The sequence below is a fragment of the Myotis myotis genome, unplaced genomic scaffold (genome assembly GCF_014108235.1).
Source record: "Myotis myotis isolate mMyoMyo1 unplaced genomic scaffold, mMyoMyo1.p scaffold_m19_p_13, whole genome shotgun sequence".
NCBI lineage: Eukaryota > Metazoa > Chordata > Mammalia > Chiroptera > Vespertilionidae > Myotis > Myotis myotis.
In genome coordinates, this window is record NW_023416317.1 from 11,265,142 (window position 1) to 11,283,898 (window position 18,757).

Below are 18,757 nucleotides of genomic sequence, written 5' to 3' on the forward strand. Positions count from 1 at the left end.
AAGATCAATTAGCATATTCTCTTTTTATTAGATAGGATATATATAAATTTATAGATATATAAGCATATATATATATATATATATACGCTTATAACAAATAAATTTGTTATAAAAAATTAGCTCACATGAGTATGGAGGCTGACAAGTGCCAAGATCTTCAATCAATCAACAAGCTGGAAACTCAAGAGAGTTGATGGCATAGTTCTTGTCTGAGTCCAAAGGCCTAAGAACCACTGGAACTGATGTATTTCTAGTCCAAATGTGGGCAGGCTCAAGACCCAGGAAGTGCCAGTGTTTCAGTTTGGATCTGAAGACAGGTAAAACCAGTGTTCTAGCTTGAGGGCAAGAGGAATTCCCTCTTATTGGGGGAGGGTCAGCCTTTTGTTCTCTTCAGGCCTTCAATTGATTGGATGGGACCCACCCACACTGGGGAGGCCAATTAACTTTACTTAGCCTTTCAATTTAAATGTTAAACTCATCCAAAATACCCTTACAGACATACCTAAAATAATGTTTGACCAAACATCTGGGTACCCCATGGCTCAATCAAGTTGTTACATAAAATTAACCCTCACAAAACTTATGAAAATGTTGGTTTTACTCTTTTTTTTAGGGTTTATATCAAGCCTACTTCCAAGAAAACAAAACTTGTGTACTTTGAACTTTCACCAATTTAGCCATACAAAATTGACAATAAAAGGAGCAGGATGTATCAATTTGAATAATAGATTTCATTCTGCTAGACATTCCCCTCCATGAATACATGCCTCTTAGTAAATGTGAGATGGGGGCTGGGAGTCAGTCTTAATGTCCTGAATCTCCTAGTGTGAGCACCTTAGTGCTGAGGGTGTCAATGCCAGTGTTGACATACTCTGTTATACATTAAAATATATACATGGCCAGTAAACTCTGTCAATGACTTCATCTCTCTTCAGCCATGGAAGTAGCTATCAGTTGTAATGGTAGAGGAAATTCTCTATTAATTAGACTTGAGGATCAGAATTTATATATAACCTACTCTTTATTTGAATAGTATCTTATTCCATTTACCTTATTTGTATTTTTAAATAAACTCCAATATAAGGGGCACAGCTTAGTGAAAGTCACCGCATACCAAGAAGAGAGTGGCTGATGCCTTTCTTAACCACAGGATAGTCCTAAAAATGCCCTTTTATATTTATGCTCTAGCTCCATACAAACATGCACAGAGTGGAAAGCCCACATTTGCATTCTAGATAATCTCTAGCAGGGAGGGAGAGGGAATACTGTTTAAAAGGAACAAACCTAAAGCCATAATGCTCTTGAAAACATTGCCAGTTAGCATTTCCTCTTGAGAAAGCCTCAATCCCAGTGGTACCAAAGGCAGCACATTGGCATCTTGAGTTGGGGATAGTTTTTAAGTTGGAGCTCTTTTCCACAAAATCAAATATGGCACAGCCTCTGAGGTTGTACAGCATACCAGCTGGTGTTCCAGGCCAGCTGTAGAGAGGAGCTTTCAAAGTATTTCCCAGGACCTGGTTTGGCACAGGAGGTGACAGGAGCAAGCATGAGAAGAGAGGATAATGAGAGCTATCATTAATTGAGGACCTACTTTGTGATAGGCACCTGGCTCTGGATACATACGTGGTGAACAACACAGACAAGATCCATGCTCTCTTGGACCTACCTTTGAATGGGTGCATTTAGAAAAGAGGTAGGGATGGGCAACAAGCAGACAAATGAAGAAAGCAATGGGATGTGATGAGAGCCTTTAGTAAAAGATGAATGTAATAGAGTGACGTGGTGGTGGTGAGTTGTAGATTAGATGGTCAGGGAAGGCCTCTCTGAAAAAATAACATTGGAACTGAGCTCTGAATGATTTAAAGATCCATGGTTTAAAGATGCAGAGCATTCTAGAAAGGGGGAAGGACAGATTAAAAGGCACTGGCATGGAAATGGTGACGAAGTACCACCTTGTTATTTTTGGGCCAGTGCCCAAGACCTCCCAGTGTAGGAGAACACCCGAAGGGGTCTTAGGTGGATCTTGTAGGAATCTTAAGTGGTACTTACTTCCACTTCTAAATAGTCCCCTTAAATGAACCACATGCTCAAGAATTCTGAGTGGGGAGCCAGCAAGAATGGAAGTGTGGGGTCCAGAGCTAGAGCTCTGGACTTCACTTTGGCTCACGGATGCTGGTGCCTGAAGTTGGAAAGAAGGCAGGTGAGAGAAAGGGAAATGGTTAGCCTTCCCTAAAAACCAGAACTTTTTCCAGCTTAGAAAAGAGGAAGTGGAAATGGGGCAAGGGACCTTTGTTGTACAGAGAGCCTGCAACTTAGTAGATTCAATGTACTTGAACTTGGCCAGTCAGATTAGGAATTGCTCCTTGGAGGAATGTGATGCACGGGGAGAGAGAAAAAGAGTGACAGGCCTGGTACCTTCTTCCTTACAGATATTTTCATATCTATTTTAGGTATGAGGAAGTCAAATACATAAAGGATGAGTAACTTGCCCAACAAGCTAGTGGCAGAAATAGCATTAAAAGCAGGTCTGTTTGATATAAAAGCAGATCAGACTCCTCTTTTTACAGATCAGAATAATCAATGAATTTTTCTTTCTTGTGCTTTAAAGGAATGTATTCATCTCCCAGAGTGAAACCTCACTTATTCTGCTGGATTGCACCCAGTTAATTTCATCCTTGAGTTTAGATATTTAGCCTTATTTTTTGCTCATTCTATATTTCATTTAGTCAAAAGTCCTATAAGGAATTGACAATTTTATTCTCTTTGTGTTGAGAGGTGGGAGATGTCTCATTGTTCAGTTTTTATGGGGAGAACTGGCAACAATCAGACCTGGTATGATCATCCCATCTATCCTGGTACGCAGAAGGGCCAAATAGTATTTCTCATCACACCCTTTGGCTCTCATTCTAATTCTCCCTCTTTCTCTCTCCTTTTCCTCTTTCCTTCTCCTTCCCAACATCCTGCTGAATGTTTACTTCTGTTCTTCCCTTAAATAAAAGGTTGACGTGTGAAGTCAGCTCTAGTTATAATTACACAGTTTTCTCTTTCAGAGACAGTTTTGCAGCTGATGATAAAAATATTCTGTCTCCATGGTTAACTGTAGTAAATATATTTTAAAAGAGATGTACTTTCTGAGAATAGAGGCTTTTAATGATATGTCCAAATTTATAAGACTGGATATCTATTCCTTTGGTTCTAAATCCTAACTCCCTGTTTGTCCTTAATTTTAATTAAAATATTTATTGACTCCCCAAGTGTGATAGCACTAAGCTGAGTGGTATTTGGTACTGGGGTCTACAAAATAATATAGGAATGTCTGTTGCAAGGTCAGCTTTGTGAGCTTCCTTGAAGAAAAAGTCATTCTATCCAACATTTAAACTCATAGGAATAAAAATAATAGCTACCATGTTTGCATGCTTACCATGTGCCAGAAATTATATGTATTTTATGAAGATTATTTCATTTAATCTTCACAACAATCTCACTAGGCAAATATTTGTAGTCTCATTTTCCAGTCAAGGAAATTGAAGCTCAGAATGGTTAAATGGCTAACTCAAAGTTGTGCCCAGATTAAGTGCCAGAGGCTGGATTCGAACCCTCTGTAACTCCAAAGCCTATCCTGCAACCATCCCAAAGAAGCCCAACTGGAATCTTATGAAGGTAGAGAGTGGCCGTTTTTAGAGAGTCCAGCTTGGGTTGAAAGAATGTGCTCTAACTCCAAGTATGATCTTGCAATGCGATCAAGGTTACCAGCTGAGAGTTGAGACAGGGAGCCCTTGAATTTCAATTCTAAAGGTTTCCTTTTCGTTAACATTGCTAAAAATTACCATAGAAAAGGCAGTTTGATAATAACGTTCACATGAGTTTCTAAATTTGGAGATGTAAATCCCTATGAATGTAGAGGAACTGTGCTTAGGCCAAGGAGAGCATACAAATGAGAGGAGGAAATAAGAGATTCAACGTAAGAGAAAGAGAAGAAAGCTGAAACGTCTTATGAAAAATAGTCAGAAGCAGATTTCAGTAAGAAAGAGGAATGGAAAACAGACTCTCAAAGAGGCTCAGGGACAGTGCTATCTGGATCGGGTTATTCAGGAGCACCTAGAGCTGTGGTTCTCAACCTTCCTAATGCCACGACCCTTTAATACAGTTCCTCATGTTGTGGTGACCCCCAACCATAAAATTATTTTCGTTGCTACTTCATAACTGTAATTTTGCTACTGTTATGAATCGTAATGTAAATATCTGATATGCAGGATGTATTTTCATTGTTACAAATTGGACATAATTAAAGCATAGTGATTAATCACAAAAACAATATGTAATTATATATGTGTTTTGGGATGGTCTTAGGCGACCCCTGTGAAAGGGTTGTTCGACCCCCTGAGAACCACTGACCTAGAGACTATAGCCAGAGGCTCTGGGTAAATGCATGCTGGAGATGATTGTGCAGCAGTGAGCAGGAAGTGCAAGCTAGGGGCAAGAGGACCTGAGAGTGAGATGCATTCCACTGTAAATTCAGGAGAAAAATATTCTCTCCACAAGTCAAGGGTAAAATTGTGCCTCGAATTCTTTACTTCATTTGGCCTATCTTATTTTCATAAAGGAGCACCCTGAAGGGAGTTTATATGAGGACCAAAAAAATGAGTATATCCCAGAGATGTTGACTAATAGAAAATCCATTTGGTTTCCTTCTTGCTGGTTTTCTTTTTCTTTTTCTTTTCTTTTCTTTTTTTTTGTTTGTTTGGTTTTTTTTTTTTTTTTTTTTTTTTTTTTTTTTTTTTTTTTTTTTTACTGTAGGCAGATATTTGAAGGAAGAAAGGAAGGAAGGGAAGAAAGGCGAGGGAAGGAAACGGGGTTCTAGTTTCTAGGTTCTAGTGGCGTGCCATTGTAAGCAAGCACAAGTGAAGGAGACTCATGGGTGGATGAACTGAATTTCCTGGGTTCACATGCTTCCCTGATAGAGTTGATAGGAATGCCTTTTTGGAAAAGAAATCCACCCTATGGTTTGAACCTAATGTGCTGTGTTGTGGCTTTGCAAGGAGCAGGCCCAGGCAGGGAGCCATCTGCTGAGGTGCAACCCAAGCTTAAAGAAGTGCTTCTCGTGTGCAGTGGATACACCGTGTGCCCACTGAGAGCCCCGTGCAGGGGCAGATCTCTTCCACTCTGTGCTGAACTGCAACGACTAGCTGTTCATGAGGCCCCAACCGGAAATGCCAATTGGTTACCTTATTTAATTTTAACAATGACGGATATATCTATTAATAAAGTAAAGGAATAAACAGTTCATGCCAAAACATTGACATAAGCCTATTGGAGGGTAAATAAGTTTACTCTTCATCACCTTCTTGGCAAAGATTTGATAATTCCTTAGAGACAGGTGGTTTGAGTACCCTCATATCTGTAGGTGGACATTTCTTTAATTCCTTTCTGGAGCGTAGCTCAGGTATTTGTTCTGCAGTCGTTACTGTCAAGCTTGACTACACAAAGCAATGTAACTTGCACCCTACAGGTGATTTAAATGATCTCAGTGTTAAGTTTTACTCGAGGCAATATTTGCCTTTGGCTCTGGCTTTAGAAGTCAAGTTCCCTGCCTTAAGACATGACCTGCTATGCTTGTGTACAGGCTGTGTAGATCCTCGGGTATGCCCTGGAGTTTTCATTTGTTATATTTGTTTATGTTTCTGACTCCTCCATTCTCTGATTCTTTCACACATACCCCTGCTTTGTGGTACATCTTTATTGGTGACAGATTTAATTTACAAATATATACCATAGTGGTCTGAAGGCTGATAAACTTTTAATTTAGCTCTGGATTCCCCTTTTTTATGTACTGTACTTCCTTAGGTATAATAAACACTATATTATGACATATTGATTTTTAATAATGTAACTAAAAAAAGGCATGCAGAGCCCTGGCAGGTGTGAGTTCAGAGGCTGGGTCTCTGCCTCTGTGACCTCTTTACTCTCAAATAGACACACAGTTTCTGTTAAAGCTTCAGACTTAACCAAATAAGAAAAAAAAAAGCTGCAGACTAGACGTTTTCACTCTTAATTTCATCCCAATTTTCCAGCTCTGTTTTTCTTACCATTTACATAATTCTGCACAAGATGATACTTCTCTTAGAAAGTAGGTGAAGGGAAAGCCCAAGCTGAAATAAATGTATTTTCAAAGGGAATGAAGGCTTAGAACACTTAACATTTTAGTGAACTTAAAAAAAAAATGATTAGATACAATGCTTATTAAATTTATTGTTAATACCAAGCTGAGAATAAAGAATTATGAATTCCTTTAAACACAAACTTCATATTCAGAGTGAACTTATTAATAAAGAGAACTTGAAGCCAAAAAGAATGGAATTCATTAATTTAGGACAAATGTGGAACAGAGTATCAGAAAATTCAGCAGATTATAAAATTGCTATACAGTTAGTGAACAAATATGCACCCTCAGAGAAAGATCTTCCGGGGGTCACAGAGGACACTGAATAATAAGGCAGTATGTAGCACTAATGAAGACCAAGCTGAATTCAGAAATAAATTAAGAGAAATAGCAAGACTTTCTACCCTTATATTCATCCTGGATAACCATCTTTTAGCTCTTGTACTGACTTTGAAAGATTCAGGAAAGTTTACACTAAGCTTGGGAGACAGTGACGGATGTGACATCACATCTGAAAAGAAAAAGCTGACGTCTGATTTTTATAAGAGTGAGGCTCCTGGTAACTAGTTCGCTGTCTTCACTTGCCACGTTAAGAACTGATTTATGCAATGGGGAGGCATATTTGGTTAGACATCGGTAAAAATTAGCACATAGCATTAAATGTCAGAAAACAGGGTTTTTAAAAATAGACATGTTGAATCACACTTGGGGGAAGTTTTAAGAAACAGGTTTCCTTTGGGGCATTTATAACTCTGGAGGCCACGGTAGGGATGCTCTGGGTTTAGATATGCAGGGTATTTTGTGCCCAGAGTCAATGATTTACAAAACACCTAAAAAAATCTGTTCCCTAAGATTGTTTCTTTTTAAAAATTTTTTTCAATTACAGTTGATATATAATATTATATTAGTTTCAGGTGTACAACATAGTGATTAGACGTTTATGTAGTTTATAAAGTAATCAACTCATAATGTAAGTGTAGTACCCATCTGACACCGTACATACTTATTACACTACTAGAGGCCCAGTGCACGAAATTCGTTCACTCGGCAGGCAGGTGGGGGTGGGGGGGTCCCTCAGCCCAGCCTGTGCCCTCTCGCAGTCTAGGAGCCCTCGGACATCCATAGTGCTGCCACTACACTCCCCAGCTATGAGCCGGGCTTCTGGCTGAGCAGTGCTCCCCCTGTGGGAGCACACTGACCACCATGGGGCAGCTCCTGGGTTGAGTGGGATCAGGCTGAAACCAGCTCTCCGACATCCCCCGGATTGCGAAAGGGCACAGGCCAGGCCAAGGGACCCCACTGATGCACTATCAGGGTTGGAGAGTTAGCCAGCTGGGGAGGGACCGCGGGAGGGCTCCAGGGCATGTCTGGCTCGTCTTGCTAAGTCCCTATCGGCCAGACCCCAGCAGCAAACTAACCTACTGGTTGGAGCATCTGCCGCCTGGTGGTCAGTGCACGTCATCAAGAGTAGTTGAGTGGCCTTAGCATATCATTAGCATATTACACTTTGATTGGTTGACCAGCCGACCAGGCACTTAGCATATTAGGCTTTTTTATATAGGATTACTGACTATATTCCCTAAGTTGTACTTTATCTCCCCATAACTGTTTTTTATAACTGGCAGTTTGCACAAAATGCCTTCATTCTTCTTTGTGGATGTATGTGATTTACTTCTTGTTTCTGGAACTTACTTTTTATGCTTCTGTTAGTTCATGAATATTTTAAACCAATCACCTGATCAATAGAGAGATTTTGGCTAATTTAACATTTGGCTAAATCAGAATGTTTGGATGCTATCACATATCTTTGTGTTACTTGTAGGTATTTATTAGGGTCCATATTTCCTAGAGAGTTAAGTTTCTCCAACAAAATTATCCTAAATCACAACTGCTCTTGCTTTATTTTTAAATAGATTGTATATATTTTAAATATGTATTCATTTTATTTTTTACCACTGTCTCTCCTTCTTGAACATTAGAAAGATAGATACACACTGTACTTATCTTAACCCCGGTGTGTTAGGATTGAGATAGCCTGTAAATTAACCTCATATCCTGCCACAATGGTGTCCTCCAACCCAGAACCATGTTACCTTCCTTGGATGAGAAGAGAAGGAAGAGCATCATGGCATTCTTGCTTGTGTCCTTCATTTACACAGGGACAAAGAATTTCATGACTGGCTTATTTCATTTCATTTCAGGCAAATATAGGAGTTTTACGCAGCTTGCAAGAAATCATATATAGTCCATCTGGGAAGTGGCTTGTGCTATCAATAGTTAAGGTTTCTGGTTTTCAAGGTGTCACTCTGTTAGCCTTTTGAACTTTTAGTTTGGGAAGTGAATACTCAAAAGTTTCAAAATCCAGCACAATAAGGATGCTAGTAGGACTGGGGGAATTCTTTTTCTGGTTGCTTTAGAGGACGATGTATGTCCAAGCCTTGCAAGTCTGTTTAGGAGCACAGAAATGGTAATTTTGTTCTGGGTGCATTTCTAAGGAAATGTTTATAGTGGTGGAAGTCTCTCTCAGGATTGTGTTTCTATTTAACATTCCTCCAAGGATAGATTTGTAACCTTGATACTTTTGCAACATAATGAGGTGGTTGCTTCATTTTTCTTTAGTGAAGCTAAACACCTGCCTTCCACCCTCTAGAACCTCCCGGATGCCTCAGAGCCATGACTTCATTTCAGCCCCAGAGTCAGGTAGAATTCTCTGGTTCCTCTGCAGCTTGAGACTCTCCATTCTTAGCTCACCATCATGTTGCCTGCCTGGGGAGCTTTCTCTCCATTCTTACAGGTATTGTAAACCATATTCCCCTCCTTCCTGACTTTCTGGGGGCAGATCCCACACTTGGCCTGGCTTTGGAATGCCTGACAACAGGGTGCTCAAATTCAAACCTTTGGTGCCTCTAGCACAGTATGGCTCTGCCAGTGTGGAGATCAGAGGGGTAAGGAACCTTAAGTTCTTAGTAGCACCCCTGCCAATTAAAAGAGGTGCTTCTATGGAGGACCATGAATGGACAGCGAAGTTGTTGCTCCTGAGCTCCCAGGCTGCATGCGAGGTTTTTCGGATGGCTTAAGCAAGTGATTCCTCCTTTAGATATTTTACCCACATTAATTTCAGTTTTCATTCTTTCACTATGTAGATCTCATTTTTTAAAGTCTGTGTTCTTTGCCTATCAAGGTAAAAAAGAGACACAAAAATTCATTTAATTTCTCTATATTCTTTAATAGGCTTAAGTAACTATTATGTGCTATTTGAATATCAAAAATCTTGAATATACCTTGAAAAGAAGACAATGTGTGTCCTGGTTGCTTAGTTGATAAAATGTCTCTGGTTAGGGAGTGTGCTAGAATGTGTGAATGAATGATGCTGAGTTGGGTGTCATTTGGTCTAAGCTAGAAAAGAGGTCACACTCTGAATTATTTTTTTTCTGGTAGGAGATCAATACTGTCTAGACATGGTCTCATTACGACTTTGCATTGACAAAGGCAGACACAGTCAACAGTGGGGCTGAGATTCCTGTAATCCTGGCCATGGGGGGGATATTTATGTTGCCTGTTATTACAGAGAACTTCAGATTCGCTGGTGCCAGCTCTATGTATCCCAGCATCATTCCACGCAACCATCGGGTCATCATTCCACTGAACCATTGGGTTATCCTTGAGGACAGGGTTTGCCAACACATGACCTTTTATTTATTTTATTTATTTGTTTTTTAGAGATTCTGAACCCTAGAAGCCCTGGGAGATTCTCTCTAGGATTTCCTAGCATTCTGGTGATTGCATAGGGCATGGGAGAGGCCTTGGAGCTTGACTCCCCTGTGGTCACTAAAACATAAAACCAGAGACAGTAATTCAACTCCTATCTAAAGGCCCAGCCCATTCCTGAAAGCCAGGCATCTTCCCTATCATACAGCCTCTGCACTGATTTCTGCAAATTATATCTTCAAGTATGAAAATGTCACCAGTTATTCATTTTTAGAAATTCAGCAGTCTTCTCATTTATAAGAAATTTTCATCTATTTGGATATATTTTTAAATTGAGGAAGTTTATGGTTCCTCGCTTAGGATTAGAACTGAAAAATCTTACCTTCTCCCTGTTAGACATTCAGACTGCTGGCTGTGCTGCTCTGCATGGAATCTTAAATCCTTCATTTGTGGTTATTTGTTGGCATTTTGCAAGGGAGTGAAGCAATGTCTGAGCCACTGGAGGCCAGAGGTGGCCCAGCCTGACCAGCTTTCTAACTCTAGAATAATAAATGTCTGTTATTTGTCCAATAGCTCTGCTTTTCAACTTTGGGGAAAATGAGCACAGACACTGAGAAATACTGCTGATTATACAAAGGATTGCTCATGATAAAAGATCTCTTTCTGGGAATTTAAGTGTTCCAGTAGATTAGCATTATTGATCATTCTCTTTCCACATGGTCTACAGATGATCTTAGAATCCTGAAACTATTATTCTCCCTTGTCTAGTGTAATTACCAGAACAAGGAATAATCTAATTAAAAGACAACAAGGATGTGTTCTAATTGTTCTAATAAATTATGTTAATATGCAAGGCATGCAGTTACTTTTCAACAGGAATTTATTTAACAGATTGACAGCTTGTCCTTTACTGCCACAATCTTAAGTTTCATTTCTTCAAACAAGACAACTTATAATAAGAAGTTATATAAATGAAAATCTGGTGGATTGTTAAGAGAATCTAAGGTTCAATATAGCACATATGAACGAACAATTGGGTTTTGGGTCTGGCCAGTGTGGGTCAGTGGTGGAGCATCGACCTATGAACCAAGAATCACAGCTCAATTCCAGGTTAGGGTACATGCCCAGGTTGCCGGCTCAATCCCCAGTAAGGGGGTTGCAGGAGGCAGCCGATCAGTGATTCTCTCTTATCATTGATGTTTCCATCTATCTCTCCCTCTCCCTTCCTCTTTGAAATCAATAAAAATATATTTTTAAAAAAGAAAGGGGTCTTGGGTTCTCTAGATAAAGTAATGACGCAAAACAGAAGAGGGTAAAAACTAATAGAGTCTTAAGAGAAAATTAGCAATAGATTGTTGCAATGAAGGTAATGACTTTTTAGTTTTTTATTATTATCAAGTGTAGTGCTGCATGATAATCCAATACCAACTCACGTAACTATGTTTGCTTAATTGTAGGCATTTTACACAAATCTTCTAGACCCAGATTGTGTATTACACATTTGAGATGGTACCCTCAGTAAATTCATGTCTTGTTAGGGACAAAAATTCAGATCACTTCTGATAGGGCGTATGTTTTTTCACAGAAAATCCTAGTCTCCCTGCTTATTTGAACATGATTCAGATACAGTATCTTGTATGAAAAGGCCTCAAGGCAGTGTAGAAAAAAATGTCAAGAAGGATACGGGAGAAATAAAAATCTGTGTAGAGCAGCGGTTCATACCTGTGGGTCGCGACCCCTTTGGGGGTCTAATGACCCTTTCACAGGGGTCACCTAAGACCATTGGAAAACATATATATAATTACATATTGTTTTTGTGATTAATCACTATGCTTTAATTATGTTCAATTTGTAACAATGAAAATACATCCTGCATATCAGATGTTTACATTACGATTCTTAACAGTAGCAAAATTACAGTTATGAAGTAGCAACGAAAATAATTTTATTGCCCTGACTAGTTTGGCTCAGTGGATAGAGCGTTGGCCTAGGGACTGAAGGGTCCCAGGTTCAATTCTGGTCAAAGGCATGTACCTTGGTTGCGGGCACATCCCCAGTGGGGAGTGTGCAGGTGGCAGCTGATCGATGTTTCTCTCTCATCGATGTTTCTGATTCTCTCTATCCCTCTCCCTTCCTCTCTGTAAAAAAATCAATAAAAATATTTAAAAAAGAAAATAATTTTATGGTTGGGGTCACCACAACATGAGGAACTGTATTAAAGGGTCGCGGCATTAGGAAGGCTGAGAACCACTGGTGTAGAAGAAAGCGCACAGATCAATTCTACATAAATACGGCTACTACATGTATTCCAGCAAAGCAGATTCCCAGGTTGGTTTGTGCTGTTGTCCCTTGACATAAAACCTTTGAAATTTAATTAACAAGCCTACAGGTAGGGAGGGATTTCAGTATTTACCAATCCTGGAAAGTGTTTTCAAAAGGGATGCTATCTCACAAGTTGGGGGCTTTGTGGGAATGATTTTCCACCTCTGAAAGACTGTCTGATTCAAACTGTCAAGTTTATCAAAGAGAATGGAGCTGGAACATGTGAAGATTGCAGTTTATGCTCATAAAGTTAACTTTTTTGAGAACAGAAGCCATAGAGACAAAACAGAAAACAATGGGCACACTATGAAAGAAATGGGAATAAAGAGGAAATGATCTTTAATGGAAAAGGGTTGCAAGCAAATGTCTTCCCTTCTTAAGTGCATCAGCCTAAACAGGTTGATGCTTTTTGGCTCCGTACTTCCTGTCAATATTCTAGTTTATGTCTTCATTTTTAATGGATATGTTCCTGCTTTCTCTTTCTGTTTTAAAAAAGTGTGACATTTCTTCAAGGCCATCAGACTCTGAAAAATATTTTTTCTTCAAAGAAGACGGAGCGCTAGAGAGCTCCTAATCCAAACAAAGAACCCCCACCTCCAGGTCTAAGTGAGATTAAGTGCCCAGGGAGGGTCTTGCTTTTCTTCTCTCTGTGGCAGGAGAGAGGCAGCATGAATGTGACACACTTTTTTTTTTTCCATTGACAATATGTTTTTATTGTGGAAAAATATAAGTAACATAAAAACTTTCATTTTAACCTTTTTTAATTATACAATTCAGTAGCATTTATTTTTATCTATTTTAAAATTTATTTATTGCCTTTTTGAAAGAGAGAGGAGGAGGAGGAGAGGGGGAGAGAGAGAGAGAGAAAGAGAGGGAGAGAGAGAGAGAGAGAGAGAGAGAGAGAGAGAGAGAGAGAGAACAGTTTGTTCTCCCACTTATTTATGCATTCATTATTGATTCTTATATGTGCCCTGACCAGGAATTGAACCTGCAGTTAGTTTCAGTGTATCGGGATGATGCTGTAACCAACTGAGCTACCCAGCCAGGGCCACAACTCAGTAGCACTTAATGTGACGTTACTTTTTAATGATTGGACTGAAAAGGAAATTAGGCTGTGGTGAAAGCAGTTATATTATCATATGAAGATCTTTTATTCTGCTCTCTCTTTGTTTTTATCCTTTATGAAATTATTTTTCACCAAAATATGATAGCAATTATAATCAGCAATACCCACCTCCATTCTAGGAGGGACTGTAGATGCTCGTAGTGAGTAGGAGGGTTGTGTGGCTGGGCATAGGGTCAACATGGGCACTGGGCAGAGGGACAGGGTCTGTCTCTGAAGGCCCCTTGGGCATTTCTGGAGCTTGGATGTCAACTTGACATAAATCTGCTGTTTTGCTCATTGCTATTTTGCCTCTGGCCTTGGAAACTTTTCATTTAGGAAATAATGCAAAATATACATTAAGTAATGTTAATGCTTTGATCAAAACTGACAAAAGCCAGGGAACTCAAAGCCCCAGGAAAGCTGAAGCATTTCACTAGTGTGGTGCCGTCTAGCCATACTCTCAGTCCATGCTGCCTGGTTCACTGACCAGAGGCACTGAAATCATCCACCAGCAGGAGGGAGCACATGTTAGCCAGTCAGAGAAAGACAGATACCGCATGATCTCACTTACACGTGGAATTAGTGAACAAATAAACTGAGGGACAAAATAGAAACAGAGACATGGATACATGGATACAGCAGTCAGAGGGGAGAGGGTTTGGTGCCTAGGTGAAAGAAGGTGAAGGGACTAAGCAAAACACACACACACACACACACACACACACACACACACACACACATATCTTCCTATCTAATAAAAGGGTAATATGCAAATTAACCATCACTCCGCCACAAAGATGGTGGTGCCCATAGCCACAAGTTGGCGGCGCCCAATCCGCTCAGCCCTGCCGAAGTCCCCCAGTCCTGGGGGGTGGTCACTAAGAGAGGGCTGCGTGAGCAGCCTGGTGGAATGCTTGCTTTGTCACCGCGGCGACGAGGCAAGCGTTCCACCCCAGCCATGGAGGGCCTCTGGGCAGCAGGCATGGAGCGGCAGGGGGTTGGGGGGATGCTTGTGTTGTCACCCCAGTGATGAGGCAAGCATTCCATGCCCGGAGGGCCTCCGGTCAGGCCGGATGCAGAATGCTTGCATTATTGCAGGCTGGGCTGAGAGACACCCCCCCACCCCCCCACCCCCGCATGCACGACTTTCATGCACTGGGCCACTGGTCTTATCTAATAAAAGAGAAACATGCAAATTGACCGTACCCCCCGCTATGCCCACAAGCCACGCCCACCAGCCAATCAGAGCGACTATGCAAATTAACCCAACCAAGATGGCAGCCGGCGGCCACAGAGCTGGAGTGAGCAGGAGGCTTGGGTTGCCCCAGCGATGGAGGAAGCCAAACTTCCTGCTGGCCCTGGCCGGCTGTGGTCCCTGCTCAAGGCTACAAAGTTTCAATTATAGAAGACCAATAAATCCCAGATACCTGCTTCCAGCTGCCCTGGCCTCTGCTCACAGAGGTGCTGAAAAAAGAAAGAAAAGAAAAAAAGGAGGGGCTGGGAGCTTGGGTCACTAGGGGGGCTTGGCCAGCCTGCAAACAGCCATCAGCCCTGTACCCAGGCTGGCCAGGCACCCCAGCGGCCCCCCCCCCCACCCTGAAGGGGCTGTGGCCAGCCTGCAAATGGCCCTCAGCCCCTCACCCAGGCTGGCCACACCCCAATGGGGTGAGGGTCCCTGCTGGGGGCCTTGGCCTGCCTGCAAACAGCCATCAGCCCCTCACCTAGGCTGGCCAGGTGAGCAGTTAGGATCCAGCAGTCCTGGATTGCGAGAGGGATGTCCAATTGCTGGTTTAGGCCCAATCCCTGTAAACTGGCAGTAGGACTTCCTTCGAGGGGTCCCAGATTGGAGATGGTGCAGGCCGGGCTGAAGAACACCCCCACTCCTCCGTGCACAAAATTTGTGCACCGGGCCACTAGTCTTATCTAATAAAAGAGAAACATGGTAATTGGCGTACAACCGCTACCCTTCCCATTGGCTAATCAGGGCGATATGCAAATTAACTGCCAGCCAAGATGGCAGCCGGCAGCCAGGCAGCTTGAAACTAACATGAGGCTTGCTTGCTTCAGTGACGGAGGACTCCAATGTTCCCCGCCTGCCGCTGCAGGCCTCTGAGCTGGCAGTTTGAAACATAGTTACAAAAATAGAAGCTAAACAAAACCCCAGAAACCAGCTTTCAGCTAGCCGGGATCTCAGACCTGGAGTTGATACAGAGTTTCGATTGTAGAATCTAAACAAACCAGATACCTGCTTTCAGGAGTGGAGGCCTAAGAGCTGGAGCCTCAGAGCTAAAGCTGGCTCAGAATAAAAAAAAAAAGAAAAGAAAAAAAGGAGCAGTTGGGAGCTTCAGTCCCAGCCTGAAAACAGCCCTCAGCCCCTCACCCAGACTGGCCAGGCACCCCAGTGGGGACCCCCACCCTGATCCGGGACACCCTTCAGGGCAAACCAGCCAGCCCCACCCATGCACCATGCCTCTATCCTATATAGTAAAAGGGTAATATGCCTCCCAGCACCGGGATCAGCGGAGCCGCGAGGTCTCCCGGCACCGGGATCAGCATGACAGGGGACAGCGCCCAAACCCCCTGATCGCCCTGTGGCTCTGTGTGTGACAGGGGGCAGGGCCACAACCTCCCTATCGGCCCTGCTCTGTTCGTGACAGGGGAAGGTGCCCCAACCCCCTGATCGGCCCTGTTCTGTGCCTGATAGGGGGGAGCTCCCCAACCTCCTGATTGCCCTGCGGCTCTGTGTGTGACAGGGTGTGGCGCCCCAACCCCCCCACCCCACGGGCCCTGCACACAGGTGATGGGGTAGAGCTATAACCTCCCCATCGGCCCTGCCCTGAGTGTGACAGTGGCGGCGCCCCAACCCTTTGATCCGCCCTGCTCTGTGCATGACAGGGGGGAGCTCCCCAACCCCCTAATGGGCCCTGCTCTGTGCATGACAGGGTGGAGCTCCCCAACCCCTTGATTGGCCCTGCTCTGTGCGTGACAGGGGGGAGCTCCCCAACCCCCTGATTGACCCTGCTCTGTGCATGACAGGGGGGAGCTCCCCAACCCCCTGATCGGCCCTGCTCTGTGTGTGACAGGGGGTGGTGCCGCAACCTCCCCATGGACCCTGCCTTGAGTGTGACAGGGGGCGGTGCCCCAACCCCCCAATCGACCCTACCCTGAGCGTGACTGAGGGTGGCATCGCAACCTCCCAATCCGCCCTGCTCTGTGTATGACAGAGGGCGGTGCCCCAATTCCCCAATCGGCCCTGCTCTGAGCCCGACCAGGGGCTGCACCTAGGGATTAGGCCTTCCCTCTGCCACTCAGGAGCAGGCCTAAGCCAGCAGGTCGTTATCTCCCGAGGGGTCCCAGACTGCAAGAGGGCACAGGCCAGGCTGAGGGACCCGCCCTCCCCCCCGAGTGCAAAAATTTTTGTGCACCGGGCCTCTAGCATATAATAAAAGCCTAATATGCTAAGTATCTGGTTGGCTAGTCATCCGTTCAAATCAATCAAAGCATAATATGCTAATGATATGCTAAGGCTACTCAACTGCTTGCTATTATGTGCACTGACCACCAGGGGGGAGATGCTCCAAATGGTAGGTTAGCTTGCTGCTGGGTTCAGCTGATCAGGACTGAATGAGGCAGGCCAGACAAGCCCTGCAGCCCTCCCATGGTCCCTCTCTGGCTGGCCAACCTCCCATGTCCCTCCCTGGCTCCAATCGTGCACCAGTAGGATCTCTCGGCCTGGCCTGAGCTGTCTCGTAATCCAGGATCCTGTAGGGGATGTCGGAGAACTGGTTTTGGCCTGATCCCACAGGCCAGGCTGAGGGACCCCACTGGTGCACGAATTTGTGCATTGAGCCTCTAGTAAATATATAACCACTAGAGGCTTGGTGCACAAAGTACGTGCACAGGTGCGGTCCCTAGGCCTGGCCTGAAATCAAAGCGCGAGTGTCTGGCATGGAAGAGTAGGTCCCAGCTGACCTCTGGGCCCTGGGAAGCACCTGGGCCCCGCTTGCACCCGCCTTGGCCTGGTGCCGCCCACTCACCTGCTCCACCATCCCTCCATGGTTCCGCTCTTGTCGGGGCCCTTTGGGGCCGGCAGCACCTCCACTGCCGCTCACTGCCAGCACCGCGTTGCTGACACCCGCCATGTTCTTCACCACCCACTGGTGGTCAGTGCACATCATAGCGAGTGGTTGAACTCCTGGTCTCCCAGTCAAATTCTTGGTCAAACGACTGCCCGAGGGGACAATTTGCATAATAGACTTTTATTATATAGGATAACATGGACACAGTCAACTGTGTGGTGATAGCCAGAGGGAAAGGGGCGTGGGGAGGTGATGTTTTGTTGAGTTTACACTTGAAACCTGTACGGTTTTGTGAACCAATTTCACCCCAATAAATTGAATGAAAAAAAAAATGCACTGTAGGAGGCAGGGCTCAGCTGTCACCCACTTTTATTGGTCATGAACACATCCTACCACTACATAAACTCAATTTTTATATATAGTAGAATAAAGATAATATTAATAATTCAGTGACAAACTACTTTTAAAAGGGTAGAATGGTAGCAGTCATTGCTGTGAATATCATATTCACCAGTTTCATCCATTTGGCAGCTCTCGGTGGTGCACAGGATGAAGTCTAAACTCCTTCGTGGGGGCTGAGGGCCCCCAGCATCCGCCTTTCCTGTATTCCCACTTCATCTTCCTTTGGCTCGACAGATGCCGGGCACTTCAGCCAGGTGTTCGTTTGTATCATTTCCCAAATGTGCCATCTTCCCTTCTCTCAGGGCTTTTGCAAATGTTTTCCCTCTACTGGGAAACTAGTTCTACTGCCCAGTCCTCAAAATCCAGCTCACACATCTCCTCCGACAGCTTCTGCTGATTCTCCAACACTGCTGCTCACTCCGTGTCAGCCCATGACCAGTACCTGCCTGCAGTTTTGAACTTATCACATGTAATTGTAATTATTCTTTTGCAAGTCTGTTTCTCCTACAAGACTCAGAGTTGCGTGTCGCCTGGTGACATTTTAACTCAGTAGGCTCCAGTTCATTGTGTCTGTATTTTTAGCTCTCCCTGCATGTCTTATTTTTGCTGAGGCTCAGGAGTTTCCAGCTTTCAAGCACTGAATGAAAATTACAGTCAGTGCAGAATCAACCCAGAGTCCATTGACAGTGAACGGACCCTTCCGGAGAGAAGGGAAGTCAAGACATTCTCAGATGAAGGAAAACTAAGAGAATGTGTCACCAGTAGACCTGCTCTAAAAGAAGGGATAACAGAAAGGAAATGATTTAAAAGATAGAACCTTGGCACACCAGGGAAGGACAAAAGCACAGTAAGCAAAGGTATCGGTAAATGCAGTGGCTTACCTTTTCCTCTGGAGATTCTTAAATTTTGTTTGAACACTGAAGCAAAAATTACAATACTCTTCGATGTGGATGCAAAGGATGGAAATACTTAAGATAAATA

At 43.4% G+C, this 18,757-nt stretch overlaps 1 protein-coding gene across 1 annotated transcript in view; it reads left to right on the forward strand.

Moving 5' to 3' along the window:
- The window catches only part of FHIT (fragile histidine triad diadenosine triphosphatase), a 1,348,303-nt gene that overhangs the window by 357,162 nt on the left and 972,384 nt on the right, over window positions 1-18,757 (forward strand). The gene's annotated exons all lie outside the window — the stretch shown is intronic.